We start from the raw sequence: 17,942 nt of genomic DNA, 5'->3' as shown, positions 1-17,942 counted from the left end.
ACCGAAGGGACACTTGTATTGTTTTATTTTGAAAACCGAGGAAGCCATGGACCAAGCCTTGAAAGGCCGACTTGGTCACGTCTTAGACATAACAAGGAGATGTTCTAACCATGGCTATAGCCCATAGGGCAGCCAAGATCAGAATCATCCCTCTTGATAGCAAAACAGAAAATTTCGAGGTTCAAAATGGTATTATGGAAGGTTGCTGTCATTTCCCTTTCTTGCGTGCATGGGCCTTGAACTAATGGACCAACATGATCCTAACACACCCTAGTACGTGTCTAGGTGCAGCCCTGGTAGCATAGGGTCGAGCCAACCACCTGTACTCACAAAAACAAGCAAACAATGAAGGCACAAAGAAGTGTCAAAAAATTTCTGTACAAGTTTCGAACACATGCTGTCATATATTTCGGTCCTTGCTAATTAAAATCATGAGTATGATGTTTTAAAATACTTATATGGCTTGATTGAAGAGAAAGGGGACGCATATAGATGCCTGGACTTGTTTTGAAAGAAAAACAAATGAAACGACGACGCGGCGCGGAGGAGACGGAGTGCTTCACTTTCTTGTTTCTACTTTTTCTCTCTTATTTTTCTCTAGCTAAATCTCGATTTCTCTACTGAATGGCTACTGAATTTCGGTGATATGATGTGGGGACCCAGACGCTAATCATCTTCTTAATCATCTTTGGGATTTAATTATCAATTAAGATAAACAGGGTTTAAAAATTTTTCTTTTTAAAATATAAGTGCGGAACGTAATGGAATTTAACTAATATCCATCTCACTATAAAAGTACAATAATGTACAACAATTATTCAAACTAGTTTAAGGTTCAACTACTAATTTCCAGTATTAAACCAAGTCTACATCCAAGTCCGGAATCACCACTCTAATCTCGATCTCTCATCATCCTCTTGACCCTGATCCTGCCCCACCTGTTGTCATGCACACATACAAACAAGACAACAGCCGGATACTCCGGTGAGAATAAATCCCAGTATAAATAATGTATACATGCAGTTAACTGAATTAACATAAAAGCATGACTTATATCTTATCACATGTAGCATAATCAAACAACATGTATCAATACCAATCTGTAAATAATATCTGAATCGTAATCTACGAAACATAAATCAATACAAATCTGTAAATCAAGTTCTAGTCTCGATATCTAAGACTCGACTCATCTCTCATTCTAATCTAGGGATCCCGGTGAATAAGAACGTAACAAGTCTCCCACCTACTACTACCGGTCGCGGTGGCGGCACGTTCTTATTTCTGGACTTTGGTCTAGCTGTATCGAATAATCTACAATAAGAACAATGTCTGTATCTTAAGCATATCGATACCCCAAACGTCCAGTGTCTTGACGTATCTACCAAGACTAAGCCTAGTCTGACAATGTGCAATGGGTCAGTGACTATACTGTCAAAATCTAACCCCTCTGTCAGTGACTCTCACTCAATAGCTCTCTACTTTCTATTTCTAATTCAATAGAATAACATAATCATTAAAACACAAAGGTATAAAAACAATACCATACAAGTATGTGGTTTAGGGAAACTCGAGTTAAATCTAACTCAAGTAGATCTCCCAATTAACATCAATTTATACCTTTCTCTTCTCGGTCTGATGAAGACCAAGTCTTGTATTCCAATCTATCCATACCGAATCTGACAATGACGATCGCATAAATACAATATCAGTATATAACTCAGTTCAAAACCTGTTCTGATCAATACGCAAATCAAAAACAATCTGATTAATGTCAATGACATAACAATACAATCTCAATCAATACTGAATCTGATCAATATCAATCAACTGATGTTTCGACGGCATAATACTACAGTCTTGATAACCCCGTCAATCTCAACATCACTGATATAATATCAGAATTCATAATCAGTATCAGTACAATTCATAATCTGAATAATAACACAACTCTGATATAGAATCTCAACTAAATCAACTCTGAAATTCATAATAATTGTATAACCAGTCTATTCTTTAATCTGACTTCAATTATACAATGTCTACTGTAGCAGAAACATCATATCTGATTCGTATTCAATTCTGACAATATCATAATTTCAAATCATGTCTAAACGTAACAAAACTTACGTCCAGTTGTAGCCTGCGTCGATAGGAACTCAGTACCGAAGTCGGATTCAAAATCAGACGGCCGGATTTTGCACAATCGCGATCCTAATCTTCACGGACTCATTACCCCAAAGTTTCCTTCGTTTTTTCCTTTTTCATTGCTTATGAAATGCTTGCATATATATATATATATATATACACGTTACATGCATGAAGGCAAGTGGAGCACTCCTTCACATAACACGTCTCGCGCATATGCGCGACACAATCCGCGCATATGCGCGAGACCTACGGGTCTCGGCTTTTAACCACTCGCGCATATGCGCCAAAGTTTCTGGACGGGTCGCGCATATGCGCGCCTTATCTCGCGCATGTGCGCCGATGCTTCCGTAATCTTCGCGCATGTGCGCCGATACCTGTCGCGCCTGTGCGCGGGGACTCTTCTTGTACTTCATGTCAAATCTTCTTTCGGTTCTCCCGGTCTGATCCGTTCCGTTTATAATCATCTTAATTAATAAATAAATCATTTCAAATTAATCTCAGATTACAGTAATAAAATCTCAGGCCTTACATATGGTGAGGGAGGGAAGTCTAGGAAAATAAATGGGAGGTTGCAAGATAAAAGGAAGAGAATAATCTTGCTATCCTATTTATTAGTTAGATAGAAAATGATATGTGATATCAAAATATTTGAGGGATAATTAGGAGTGCACATGGTCGATTTTTAGTCTAGGAACAAAGAAGAAAATTGCTTAATTATTTAATTGTTGGTGATTTAAAAGGTGGGGGAATTATCTCACAAGAAAAGAATAAGGAATGATATCAAATGTGAGTTGTTAAACAATCATCAAATCTTTTACCATGAGAGCCGAAATTTATTAGATAATTGGGGTGAGAATATTGCTTAATTGATAATTATTGATGATTAAAAAAGTTAGGGATTATCTATCAAAAATGGTTAAGGAAAGAATCAAGGGAAATGAGTTGCCAAATATTTTTATCAAATCTTCCAAGGAGGTGGCCGATTTTTACTAGATAAATGGGGATGAAATATTGCTAAATTATTAATTATTGGGGAATTAAAATTGTGGAAATTATTCTACCATGAAGGGATTAGGAAAGATATCAAAGATGGAGTTGCTAAAATTAAATCACATTCTCAATAAGGTGGCCTAAAATTGCATGGTAAATGGAGGGAAAATATTTCTTAATTATTGAATTTTAAATCTTTAGTGTTTTATCTACCCATTAAATATTTTAGTGAATTAATAAATTAATTATTGAACCTAAATGAACTTATTTATTACTTACATCAAATTACTTAAATAATTCCTTAAACATTATTTTACATTAAATTAACTTATAATTTATCTTAAATAAATTCTAGGAATGTTTTCTTAATATTAGATTTTATCTCAATACTCTAACCCCAATCCGGCCTCACTTATTTAACTGAAAAGATAACAATTAAACTACTGCATAAAATAATTAACTTTAAAGAAAAGAATTTAAATCCTCATGCATAAAAATCATTTTAATTTAAATAATAGTAATTATGCATGGCTTCTACGTAGTCTGGTCTAAGGGTTCTACATACATGGTCATCAAAGAGATAAGGGTATTGTTCTCGCATCCTTTCTTCCAACTCCCAAGTAGCTTCTCTTTCTGTGTGGTTGGACCATTGTACTTTGACATATGGGATAGTTCGTCACCTCAGTACTTGGTCTTTGTTATACACAATTCGAATCGGAATTTCTTCATACTTCAGTTCTTCATTTAGATTTCCCTCGACCAGAAGTGGTCCAGCTTCCAGAATGTGATTTGGATCAGAAATATATCTCCTCAGCTGCGAGACGTGGAATACATTGTGAATTCTTGACATGTCGGGTGGAAGTGCTAATCTATAAGCAAGTATTCCTACTTTCTCAAGAATTTCAAATGGTCCGACGTATCTGGGATTCAGTTTCCCAGCCTTATTGAATCGGATTACACCCTTCATGGGTGACACTTTCACATATGCCTTTTCTCCAACTTCAATTTCCACGGGTCTTCTTTTCAAGTCAGCCCAGATTTTTTGTCGATCTTGTGCAGTTTTCAATCTCTCCTTAATCACAGCAACTTTATCCACTGTTTCTTGGATTAGTTCGGGTCCAACGATGGCTTTTTCCCCTACTTCATCCCAATACAGTGGTGATTGACACTTTCGTCCATACAGAGCTTCGTATGGTGCCATTCCAATACTGCTGTGGTAACTATTATTGTAAGCGAACTCGATTAAAGGCAGATGTTCGCTCCAATTACCACTGAAGTCTAGTGCACATGCTCTCAGCATATCTTCTAGAGTCTGAATTGTCCTCTCTGTTTGGCCATCGGTATGAGGGTGATATGCCGTACTAAGGGTAACTTTTGTCCCCATAGCTTGTTGAAAGCTCTTCCAAAATCGAGATGTAAATCTAGGATCTCGGTCGGATAGTATGCTAGCTGGAACTCCATATAATTGTACGATCTCATTCATGTACAATGTGGCTAGCTTGTCCAAATTATAGTTCATGGGGACAGGTAGGAAATGTGCAGACTTTGTGAGTCTATCTACGATTACCCATATTCCATCATGACCTTGTCTCGACTTGGGTAAACCAACTACCAAATCCATGGAAATATGTTCCCATTTCCATTCCGGGATGTCTAATGGTTGAAGAAGTCCACCAGGTCTCTGGTGCTCTGCTTTGACTTGTTGGCATACGTGACATTTAGAAACAAACATTGCCACGTCCTTCTTCATTCCACTCCACCAGAAATTTTTCTTCAAATCTCTGTACATCTTGGTACTGCCAGGATGAACTGAAAATTTCGACTTATGTGCCTCAGACATTACTTCTTGTCGAAGGTTATCGATGTTTGGTACGCACAATCGTCCTTTCATCCACAAGATTTCTTTGTTATCCGTCTCGAAATATGGTGATTTCCCTTCTGTAGCTTGCTCTTTTAGTTTCACCAAAGTGGAATCTCTATCTTGACTTATCTTGATTGTCTCTCGAAGACATGGTTGTGCTGAAAGTGATGTCAGGATCACCTTACTCATATTCTTTCGACTTAAAGCATCTGCTACCTTGTTGGCTTTTCCTGGATGGTAACTTATCGTCAAGTCGTAATCCTTCATGAGTTCAATTCACCGTCTTTGTCTCATATTTAGTTCTTTTTTAGTGAACAAATATTTGAGACTTTGGTGATCAGTGAAAGTCTCACATTTGGCTCCATAAAGATAATGTCTCCAAATTTTTAGTGCGAACACCACTATGGCTAGTTCGAGATCATGCGTTGGGTAATTCTGTTCATACGGCTTCAATTGTCTTGACGCGTATGCTATCACCCTTCCCTCTTGCATGAGTACACATCCTAAACCTTCTTTAGATGCATCACTATAGATGGTGAAGTCTTTGCCTTCAGTTGGCAATACCAACACTGGCGTGGAGGTAAGCTTTTTCTTCAAAGTCTCGAAGCTCTTCTCACAATCTTCACTCCATTGAAATTTGGAGTTCTTCTGTGTGAGTTTGGTGAGAGGTATTGATATTAAAGAGAATCCTTCAACAAATTTTCGGTAATAGCCTGCTAATCCTAAGAAACTTCGAATTTCTATCACAGTCTTTGGTCTAGGCCAATCTGAGATTGCTTCAATTTTCTTAGGGTCCACAGATACTCCTGCTGCTGATATTATGTGTCCCAAGAATGCGACGCTCTCTAGCCAGAATTCGCATTTCTTGAACTTGGCATACAGTTCCTTTTCTCTCAGCTTCTGGAGGGTGAGACGAAGATGTTCTTTGTGGTCTTCCTCACTTGACGAGTATACCAGAATATCGTCGATGAATACCACAACAAACTTGTCAAGAAATGGTTTGAACACCCTGTTCATGAGATCCATGAATACTGCCGGAGCGTTTGTTAACCCAAATGGCATCACCATGAACTCATAGTGTCCATATCTTTTTCTGAAGGCTGTCTTCGGAATATCGTCTGTCTTGACCTTCAGTTGGTGGTAGCCTGACCTTAAGTTGAGCTTGGAAAAGATTGAAGCTCCTTTGAGTTGGTCAAACAGGTCATCTATCCTTGGAAGCGGATACTTGTTTTTGAGTGTGATCTTATTCAGCTCTCTGTAATCAATACACATTCTCATGCTTCCGTCCTTCTTCTTTACAAATAGGACAGGAGCTCCCCACGGGGATGCGCTTGGTCGGATTTGCTTCTTATCCAACAGTTCTTGAAGTTGCTCTTTTAGTTTTTTCAACTTTGCCGGAGCCATTCGGTATGGTGCTTTTGAGATTGGTGTAGAATTTGGTACAAAATTAATCTCAAATTCCACTTCACGGTCGGGAAGTTCGCCAGGGAGTTCTTCAGAAAAGACATCTGGAAATTCTTGTACTATCGGAATCTCTTCTAGCGTAAGTGTGGTTTCTTTCTTTACCTCGTTTAACATAGCTAGGTAAACTTCTTCTCCACTTTTCATGGCTTTCCAAGTTTGAGAAGCAGAAAGAAGAGTCTTTCGTTCTTTTGTCTTACCATGAAATAAAAGTTTCTCTTGGAGTGGAGCTTGGATGGTTACCGTCTTTCCATGACATTCTACTAAAGCATGATTCTTGGCTAACCAATCCATTCCAAGAATTACATCGAATTCCACAATGTTTAGTTGAATCAGGTTTGCCTTGAAATTCTGATATTCTATGAGAACACTAATATCCCGATATAGAGTGCGAGTTTCTAAAATTCGATTTGCAGGGGTTACTACTCTATATGGTTCTTCTAAGTTATCCGGCTTAGCTCCTAACTTCTTGGCAAATGTCTTAGACATGAATGAATGCGTAGCACCACAATCAAATAACACATAAGCAGGTATATTATTGATTAGAATGGTACCAGCTACGATATCATTTGAGTTGTCGGCCTCTTCTTGAGTGATAGCATAAACTCGAGCATTTGGCTTGTTCTCCTTAGGCTTGTTTGGAGTTGTTCCGCCTGCTGGACCATCCCTTGGATCTGGAAAAGGACATTGAGCAATGCGGTGGCCCATCTTTCCACAACGGAAACAAGCTCCAGAATTCTTACGGCATTCACCAGTGTGAGTGAACCCACAATTTTAGCACTTGACTCCTTCTTTGCTTGACGGAGAAGAAGTGGTTCCTTTAGCTGGAGCACTGTTGCGACTTTGATTGTTGCACTCCCAAGAGCAGGTTGTCCACAAGTAGTATAATTCGATGAGTTCGAATATCGTATCCACGAGGAAGCTAAGTTAATTACAAGTCCACGACAATGTTTTTTCTTTATTTTTTCTTTTAGTTGTTTGAATCTTTAATTGGTAATTTTTAATTGTTGAAATTTTAATTTAAGTAGTTGAGATTAAAGGATCCACTCTTGGTATTTTAATAAAGTTAACATTAACGAACAATATTGAAATCCACTTAATAAAATGGTTCCAACATATTAAATAATCATATTTATATTATGTTATATATTATTATCTTATAAGTATATAATATATATCAAAACTTATAAATGTGGTCAAGTATTTATTGTGCTATATATATTTGTAAATACGAAATCAAGGTTCCCACTTTAAATTGTTGGTAAAACCAAACAAACATTTAAATAGTACTAATAAATTAATACTATGATATATTCATATATAATAAATCAAGGAATCCAATTTAAATGGTTGGTAAAACCAAACAAACATTTAAATGGTTCCAAGAATTTAATATTATAATATATTTATATATAATAAATCAAGGCATCCGCTTTAAATGGTTGGTAATACCAAACTAACATTTAAATGGCTCCAAGAATTTAGTGTAACATATAGCAACAATAAATCAAAACTCCCACTTATAAGTAGGGTATAAAAATGCTTAAAGAAATAAATATAACATAAAAAATAAATAATGATTAAATAATATAAAACATAGATTCTTACCTTTTAATAACCTTATTATCATGCCAAGAGTTTCACCTTATCATCTCAACTTTAGGAAGTTAGCTATTCATTATTCAAAGTGTAAAACTTTGAATATGAAATTAACATGCTAATTGTATTTAAATGAAGAAATAAAGAAAAAATATAGAGAGAAATATTATGAACTCAAAGGTTTGTTCATAGAATGAGGGATATCTCAATACATTACAATGCAGCCCTATTTATAGCCAAATTTGGGGAGACAACCACAAATAAAATATTATTTTTTACACATAAGTCTTCATTGGTGTTCCAAGATATTATATTATATTACACATAACTTTTGAAAATCTTCTTTTCCGAATTTGCTTCTTCACATAAAAAGAAACATGTGGATAATTGAGTTGTCTAGTTGTGGTATTTTTTTCAAACCATTTGACCAAGTAATTTGAGAGATGTGGTCAAAATACTAGAGCATGGTAAAACTGCCACTCCTTTGGTAACTTTATTTGTTGCTTAATTTAATCCCAATTGTGAGAAGATTTTTATCCCATGCTTGCCATCAATATTGTAGATATTAACATCAATTTTCTACAGGTCCAAGAATCATCTTAATCCCATTTGCAACGCCAAGTTTATTCTTGTTTTATCGAACCTGTAAAAAATAGTAAAAACTTGTAATTACACAACAACTTATATTTTATACAATTTATTATAAAACACATAATATTTAAACATTTAATAAAACAAAACTATATATTTATATTATAAAACATTTAATTAATGTACAATTTTTATGTTTATCACACCTCTCAACCAGCTTATTGCTAGTCCCTAGCAATTTAAGCGTTAATGGCAATACAAAACATATTGATTAATTTAAATAGAAATGTAATCAGAACTATCTAATTGTTTAAATTAAATTTGAAAACTGTCAAAGTTATATCAAGATTATCATAATTATAATTAATGAAATAATTTGAGATGATCAATTCAAAGCTTATTTCAGGTAGTTAAATGTACACGACCTTCAGAAATTCCTAGTAAGAGTCTCAACTCCATATCCTCACAAGTTAATAAATGTTTCAATTTATGGCAACGATTTCTCTCATGGAGTTAGAATACAGATAGATGCTCAGAAAAATGGTTTACAGAATGCAGACAGACAAACGAGCCAAACTAATCAAAAGATAGAAAATCCATTGATTCAAAATCTAGTTGTTCTTATTATATATTTTTTCCTGATAGATATATATATATATTTTCATAACATCATGGAATAAGACTAAGTTTATGCTTCTTGACCACATATTTATTTAATTTGTACAATAAATTTCTCTCTTTTTTTTTATGAGAGATATATGGGTCGTAGCATATAACTTAAAAATTACATAGATTTTCAATATCTTTCTTTTTGTATTTTTCTCCTTTTTTTTCAGGAAATATCTTTTTTTTTTCAAAATAAGAACTCAAGATCTAAACAATAGATAGTCTCTCTCATGATCAATAAAGGCTCGAAGGCTGTTTTCTCAGTCCTCTCCACTCACTCACAAAATATGTGTGAGTTTAAAATTTTAGGCACTCTTATAAGGTATATCTTGGGCCATATACTTTAATACCTGATTTTATCACAATGGTTAATCACTCAAAAAGGTTTCATAAATCATATTTTTACATTGATCAGAATATTAAAATTGTCTTTTTTTTTCAAATAAAAATTTAAACATTCTTAAATAGATTAATGCATGTTCTAATTTAAATCTTTCAAACATGTAATGTATGACATTTTTGCAAAAATTACTAAGATACAAACAATAAACATGATTTTATTTTAAAATAATATATATTTTTTTTATTTTTTTTTTAAATTTTTTTTATAAGTTTGTTCTACCCCCAATCAGAATATGACATTGTCCCTAATGTCAAAATAACTATTAATAAAGAGTACATAATGAAAGAGATATCACCTGGAATTTTATTGAAGATAACAAACTGAAACAAACGCAAACCAATCCACGACTTTTGAATCAATGATCCAACTTCCTTTTCTTACTGCTTGATTGCGACCAATTGATCTTTGTTATCATCGGATCAGGCTTATGAACAAAAGCTTCCAAATCATCAATTAATTGGTCGGCAGTCGAAGCACAGATGAGCATCCGTCGTGAATTTTCTGAAATGAAATTCTGTTCCACAGCTTTATCAAGAAATGTCAACAAACTGTCATAATTATTATTGATATTCAACAAGCCCACAGGTTTATTATGGATATTAAGTTGTGCCCAAGAAACAGTGTGAAAAATTTCTTCTAATGTACCAAAACCACCTGGTAGTGCGATAAAAGCATCAAAATTTTCAATAATTTGAGTGATTCTTTCATACATAGAAAAAACTTTTAATTCCTCCCCAATCGTAACACCTGTAATATTTCCTTCAGCTAAAGCTGTAGGAATAATACCCAAAACCTGACTACCTCCAAGATGAGCAGATGTTTAAACAGATCTCATTAACCCAATATTACCTCCCCCATATACCAAGTGAATTTTTCTCTCAGCCAATATCTTTCCAAAATTATTCGCTGCTTCTACAAACACTTCATTTTTTCCAGGACTCGACCCACAAAATACACAAATATTTTTCAATGTTTGTGCAAAGGATCCAGCCATGTTTTTACTTTCTTTTTTTGTCTGCGAAAATAGAGAGAAAGATGAGAGATTTTATAGGGGTAATATGTTATCATGACAAAACTATGGGTCACAGCTGTAAATAGAATAAATAGTAAAAACAATAATGACACACATTCATATAAACAGTAGTGTGATTGTGGCTCACAATTTTCCTCTGGTTTTACGTCCAGAAACGGCTTCAACACCTTCTATGAGTCGAGGATATGCTTCCCATCCAATTTTCTTATAAATTGGCAAACATGGTCTTTTTTAGTCGGATTCCCAAGACTATGACGCTCATGTTGGAATTGTTTCCATAAACGGAGAAGTTCAATATGCACATGTCCACTAGAATGCGTCTCAAGAGTCAATAAGATGTTATCTAAAGACTCCTTACTCAGCCCATTCTTAATGAAACCAATTTTATCTTCTCTGTTATTGGAAACACATCCCAAAGATCTGCATCGTTTGTCACAAGTCCATCTTGCACACTTATGACAAACCCCTAAACTTTTGGCCCTTCATTTTTTCGCATAAGTGCTTTTTCCTAATCCAGGCAAATACCGAATGAGCAATGATTGTGGAACTTCTCCTCCTAATCGGACCTTAGCTTCTATTACAAGACGAATATCTTCTGGAATTCCTTTTTGCATTAGCAATCTCAATCTTTCACACCTTCCTGCATAAATTTTTCTTAGAACATTTTCAGAAACAGAGGGAAAATATTTACAAATTTTTGAGAGAATTTCATCCATTTTGAAAAGAAAAGAAATGATTTTTTTTTATTTTTTTATTTTTGTATCAGCAATTGTGGGAAACTGATTTAACCGACTATGAGAGTCACGGAGTACCGTTATCCGCCATTTAACCGGGAAAATAAAAAGATTAAGGAAACCTGAAATAAAAACAAACACAAGATTAAATTCAACATAAAAATTTAAGGATCAGAAAGGAAAATAAACTCTTCTTGAAAGATTTCATTTTCTAAAAATGGTTTAAGCCTTTGTCCATTTACTTTAAAAATATCACCATTTTTAGGATTTTCAATATCCACAGCTCCATAAGTATACACATGCTTTACAACATATGGGCCTGTCCATCTTGATCGTAATTTTCCTGGGAATATGTGAAGTCGAGAATTATAAAGCAAAACTTTTTTACCAATCTCAAAAGATTTTCTTAGAATTGTTTTATCATGAAATGATTTGATTTTTGCTTTATAAATCCTTGAATTCTCATACGCGTCATTTCTGAGTTCATCAAGTTCATTAAGTTGCAATTTACGCAATTTGTTGGCATCATCCATGCTTGAATTTAAAGTTTTGATCGCCCAATAAGCTTTATGTTCCAATTCCACAAGCAAATGACAATGTTTTCCATAAACCAATCTATAGGGAGACATATTCAATGATGTTTTAAAAGCTGTTCGATATGCCCAAAGTGCATCATTAAGTCGCAGAGACCAATCTTTTCTATTTGAGTTAACAGTTTTTTCCAAAATTTGCTTTATCTCCCGATTAGCTAATTCAACTTGTCCATTTGTTTGAGGATGATAAAGAGTAGTTACTTTGTGAGTAATACCATATTTTTTCATTAATGAAGCAAATGGTTTATTAACAAAGTGAGTTCCCCCATCAGTTATCATGGCTCGAGGAATTCCAAATCTACTAAAAATATTTTCTTTCAAAAATTTGATGACGATTTTATGATCATTTGTTCGACATGGAATTGCCTCTATCTATTTGGAAACATAATCAACTGCAACTAAAATATACAAGTATCCAAACGACGGTGGAAAAGGTCCCATAAAATCAATTCCCCAACAGTCAAAGATTTCAATTTCAAAGATAGGATTCAAAGGCATCATGTTTCTTTTTGAAATCGCACCCAATTTTTGACAATTTTCACAGATCTTGCAGATTTCGTGGGTGTCTTTAAACAAAGTGGGCCAATAAAATCCACACTGCAAGATTTTTGCAGCCGTTTTCTTTGAAGAAAAATGTCCTCCGCATGCTTCTGAATGACAAAATTTAATGACACTACTTACCTCATTGTCGGGTATGCAACGTCGAAAAATTTGATCCGGACAATACTTGAACAGATACGGATCATCCCAATAAAAGTTTTTTACCTCATTCAAAAATTTTCTTTTATCTTGAGAACTCCATTGCGGTGGCATTTTTCCTGTCACAAGAAAATTTAATATGTTAGCAAACCAAGGTGTAGTAGTAACTGAAAATAGATATTCATCAGGAAAATTATCGTTAATTGGTGTCATTTCACAAGATGATCCTGTTACTAGTCTCGATAAATGATCGGCTACGACATTCTCGGTTCCTTTTTTATCTTTGATCACAATGTCAAATTCTTGGAGCAACAAAATCCATCGTATCAGTCGTGGCTTTGCATCCTGTTTGGTCAACAAATATCTAATAGTAGAATGATCAGTAAACACAATAGTCGTTGATCTAATCAAATAAGAACGAAATTTATCTAATGCAAACATTACAGCAAGTAGTTCTTTTTCAGTTGTGGAGTAATTCATTTGAGCATTATTTAAAGTTCTACTTGCATAATATATCACATAAGGCTTACCGTTTCTTCTTTGACCCAATACTGCACCGACTGCATAATCACTCGCATCGCACATGATTTCAAATTGTAAAGACCAATCAGGAGGTTGCATGATAGGAGTTGGTGTTAAATGTCGAATGATTTTATCAAAAGCATTTTGACATTCTTGAGTCCACTCAAATGCAGTGTCTTTTGTTAAGAGGTTACAAATGGGTTTAGAGATTAAACTAAAGTCCTTTATAAATCTCCTATAAAATCCAGCATGTCCCAAAAATGAGCGATTTTCTTTAATGGTTTTTGGAGAGGGTAAATTGGCAATGACATCAACTTTTTCTTTATCAACTTCAATTCCATGAGATGACACGACATGCCCCAAAACAATTCTAGAAGTAATCATTTAATGACACTTTTCCCAATTTAAAATAAGACCTTTTTCCTCGCATCTTTTTAAAACTTTTTTTCAAATTTTCAAGACAATTATCAAATGTATTCCCAAAGACAGTTAAATCATCCATGAAAATTTCCAAACAATTTTCAACCATGTCGCAAAAAATGCTTAGCATACATCTTTGAAATGTTGCTGGGGCATTGCATAATCCAAATGGCATCCTTCTAAATGCAAATGTTCCAAAAGGACATGTGAATGTAATTTTATCTTGATCTTCGAGTGCAATGGGAATTTGAAAATAACCTGAATATCCATCAAGAAAACAGTAGTATGGATGACCTGCTGCTACTCTTTCTAAAATTTGATCCAAAAATAGTAATGAAAAATGATCTTTTCTAGTGGCGTCATTTAATTTTCTATAATCAATACACATCCGCCAACTAGATGGGACTCGACTTGTTAACAATTCACCTTTTTCATTTTTTATCACTGTGGTGCCAGATTGTTTTGGAACTACTTGTGTTGGGTTTACCCACTTACTATCAGAAATAGGGTAGATAATCCCAACATCAAGTAGTTTGAGAACTTCAGTTTTCACAACATCTTTCATGTGTGGATTTAATCTCCTTTGTGGTTGTTGAGATGTTTTTGCATTTTCTTCTAAGTGAATTTTGTGAGTGCAAATTAGTGGATTAATGCCCTTGAGATCTTTTAGTGTCCAACCAATTGCATTTTTATGTCTTTTAAGCATATCAACTAATTTACCTTCTTGATCACTTTCTAGTTTGGAAGAAATTACCACCGGATATGTTTAATCTTCTCCAAGAAATGCATACTTCAATTCTTCTGGCAAGGGTTTTAACTCCAATATGGGTGATTCGTCTTTGTTTTCATATTTTTCATCAAATTCTTTCTCTGATCCTGGTAACGAGTGATACCTGATAAAATCATCAAGATCAATTTCAATATTTTCTTTAACAGTTTCAATTGAACAAATATCTAATTGATCATGAGTACTCCCTTCTTGAATGTTTTCTTCCACAAGAGTTTCAATAAGATTTTCAACTTCACTTTCATCTCCTTTGTCATGTGGTTGCTTACAAAGATTAAAAGCATTGAGCTCCAAGGTCATGTTACCAAATGACAACTTCATTATTCCATTCCTGCAATTTATAAGAGCATTAGAAGTTGCTAAAAATGGACGACCCAGAATTACAGGAATTGCATTACAAGCTTCGATATGTTGTGTATCTAAAACTATGAAATCGACAGGATATACAAATTTATCAACTTGGACCAATACGTCTTCTACCATACCTCTTGGCACCTTAACAGATCTATCGACAAGTAAAAGTGTTACCGAAGTTGGTTTTAACTCGCCTAGATTGAGTTCTTGATAAACTGAATATGGAAGTAAATTCACACTAGCTCCAAGATCAAGCAAGGCTTTTTTAATCTTTCGTTCTCAAATAATACATGAAATAGTAGGACAACCAGGGTCTTTGTATTTCAAAGTATTATTATTTTGAATGATTGCACTTACTTTTTCGGCTAAAAATGCTTTCTTTTTCACATTCAATTTTCTTTTCACAGTGCACAAGTCTTTCAAAAATTTGGCATATGATGGTACCTGTTTTATTGCATCTAATAAAAGAATATTAACTTTTACTTGTTTAAAAATATCATATATATCAGAATTCAAATTTGATTTTTTTGTATTTTTCAATGCATGAGGGAATGGTGGTGACACTGTCTGTTGAATCTCCTTTTCGCAAGTTATGGGTTTTACTTCCTTACCCTTTGGAGTTGATTTATCATCATCTTCACAAGGTTCAAGAATGGATTTTTTCACAACCTTACCACTTCGAAGGATAATAACAGATTTTACTTGATCCATCGGTTGAGTTCCCGAAGTTCCAGTTTGTGAATGATGATCCTTGGGATTAGGCAGAGGTTGTGAAGGAAATTTACCTTTTTCATGAACATTAAGTGCAGATACAAATTTAGCAAGAGTATCTTTCAAATCTGTCATGGTTTGAGCAGTTTGAGTATTGATAGACTCTTGCTTTGCAATGAAAGAATTCAATGTATCTTCCAAATTTCTTTTAGGTGGAGGAACATAAGGTGCATAATTTTGAAAATTTTGTTGATTTTGGAAATGTGGTTGTGAAAATTGTGCAGCATTATCATTCCTCCAACTAAAATTTGGATGATTTCGCCAACCTGGATTGTAATTTTGAGAAAATGGTTCAAAATTTGGCCTTTTGAAATTGTTCAAAACATTGGCTTGTTCATGGAGACATTCTTTAAAAGAGGGCAAAGTGGGACAATCTTTTGTAAAATGATCACTTGTATCACAGATGTGACACGCAATTTCTTGAACAGATTTTAATTGACCATTCTTTTTCAATTCAAGTGCCTCAACTTTTCTTGCCAAAGAGGTAAATCTAGCTTGAAGATCATGTTCATCTTTGAGAGTGTACATACCTCCACCAGATGTAGGAGATTGAATCTTGTTTGATGGTTTGATTGTACCTATAGTGTCCCAATTTTGAGCATTTACAGCTAATGAATCGAGATACTCAATTGCCTCGTTTGGATCTTTATCTTCAAATGTTCCATTACACATAAATTCAACCATTTGCCTATCTTTAGGTGTTAAGCCTTCATAAAATTGAGAAACAACTCTCCAAATTTCAAAACCATGATGTGGACAAAGATTAAGCAATTCTTTGTATCTATCCCAACACTGATAAAAAGTTTCTCCTTGTTTTTGAGTGAAAGTGATGATTTGCCTTTTGAAAGAATTTGTTCTATGAGATGGAAAAAACTTTTTCAAAAATTGTTGTTGCAATTCATCCCAAGTTCGAATGGATCCCGATCTAAGATTTTGTAGCCAAGTTTTAGCTTTATCTTTTAAAGAAAAAGGAAAAAGCTTAAGTCGAATGGTGTTCATGCTACAATTTAGATCATTATATGTGTTGCACACTTCTTCAAACTCTCGTAAATTCATGTATAGATTTTCAGAATCTAAGCCATGAAAATTGGGTAAAAGTTGGATAATACCAGGCTTAAAATTGAAATGATATGCTTAGGGGGAAAAACTAGACATGAAGGTGCACTAGTACATGTAGGATTTATGTGATATCTAAGTGTTCTTCGTCTATCATGATCATGTTGAGATTGAATTTCATCTTCATTTTCTTGGATGGGTTCTTCCGCCATGTTTTGTAAAAATAAAGGGTTATTTCGAATGAGTCGACCACTAAGTGTACGTGACCAAATGCTCATGCAAATGCAAATGCAAAAGAATAAAAACACACAAAAGCAATAAAAATTCAAATAAAGAAAAATAAAATATAAACAAAATTAAAGAGACTTGAAATTAAATTATACTTCCCCGGCAACAGCGCCAAAAACTTGTTGCGACTTTGATTGTTGCACTCCCAAGAGCAGGTTGTCCACAAGTAGTATAATTCGATGAGTTCGAATATCGTATCCACGAGGAAGCTAAGGTAATTACAAGTCCACGACAATGTCTTTTTATTTATTTTTTCTTTTAGTTGTTTGATTCTTTAATTGGTAATTTTTAATTGTTGAAATTTTAATTTAAGTAGTTGAGATTAAAGGATCCACTCTTGGTATTTTAATAAAGTTAACATTAACAAACAATATTGAAATCCACTTAATAAAATGGTTCCAACATATTAAATAATCATATTTATATTATGTTATATATTATTATCTTATAAGTATATAATATATACCAAAACTTATAAATGTGGTCAAGTATTTATTGTGCTATATATATTTGTAAACACTAAATCAAGGTTCCCACTTTAAATGGTTGGTAAAACCAAACAAACATTTAAATGGTACTAATAAATTAATACTATGATATATTCATATATAATAAATAAAGGAATCCAATTTAAATGGTTGGTAAAACCAAACAAACATTTAAATGGTTCCAAGAATTTAATATTATAATATATTTATATATAATAAATCAAGGCATCCACTTTAAATGGTTGGTAATACCAAACTAACATTTAAATGGTTCCAAGAATTTAGTGTAACATATAGCAACAATAAATCAAAACTCCCACTTATAAGTAGGGTATAAAAATGCTTAAAGAAATAAATATAACATAAACAATAAATAATGATTAAATAATATAAAATATAGATTCTTACTTTTTAATAACCTTATTATCATGCCAAGAGTTTCACCTTATCATCTCAACTTTAGGAAGTTAGCTAT

The 17,942-nt window shown here is 33.8% G+C and overlaps 1 pseudogene; it reads right to left on the bottom strand.

Moving 5' to 3' along the window:
- Nucleotides 1-281: 281 nt before the first annotated feature.
- Nucleotides 282-16,060, bottom strand: LOC142538586 (uncharacterized; annotated as a pseudogene).
- Nucleotides 16,061-17,942: the final 1,882 nt, after the last annotated feature.

Source organism: Primulina tabacum, chromosome 3 (assembly GCF_025594145.1).
Source record: "Primulina tabacum isolate GXHZ01 chromosome 3, ASM2559414v2, whole genome shotgun sequence".
Taxonomy (NCBI): Eukaryota; Viridiplantae; Streptophyta; class Magnoliopsida; order Lamiales; family Gesneriaceae; genus Primulina; species Primulina tabacum.
This window is presented reverse-complemented; position numbering and strand designations above follow the sequence as displayed.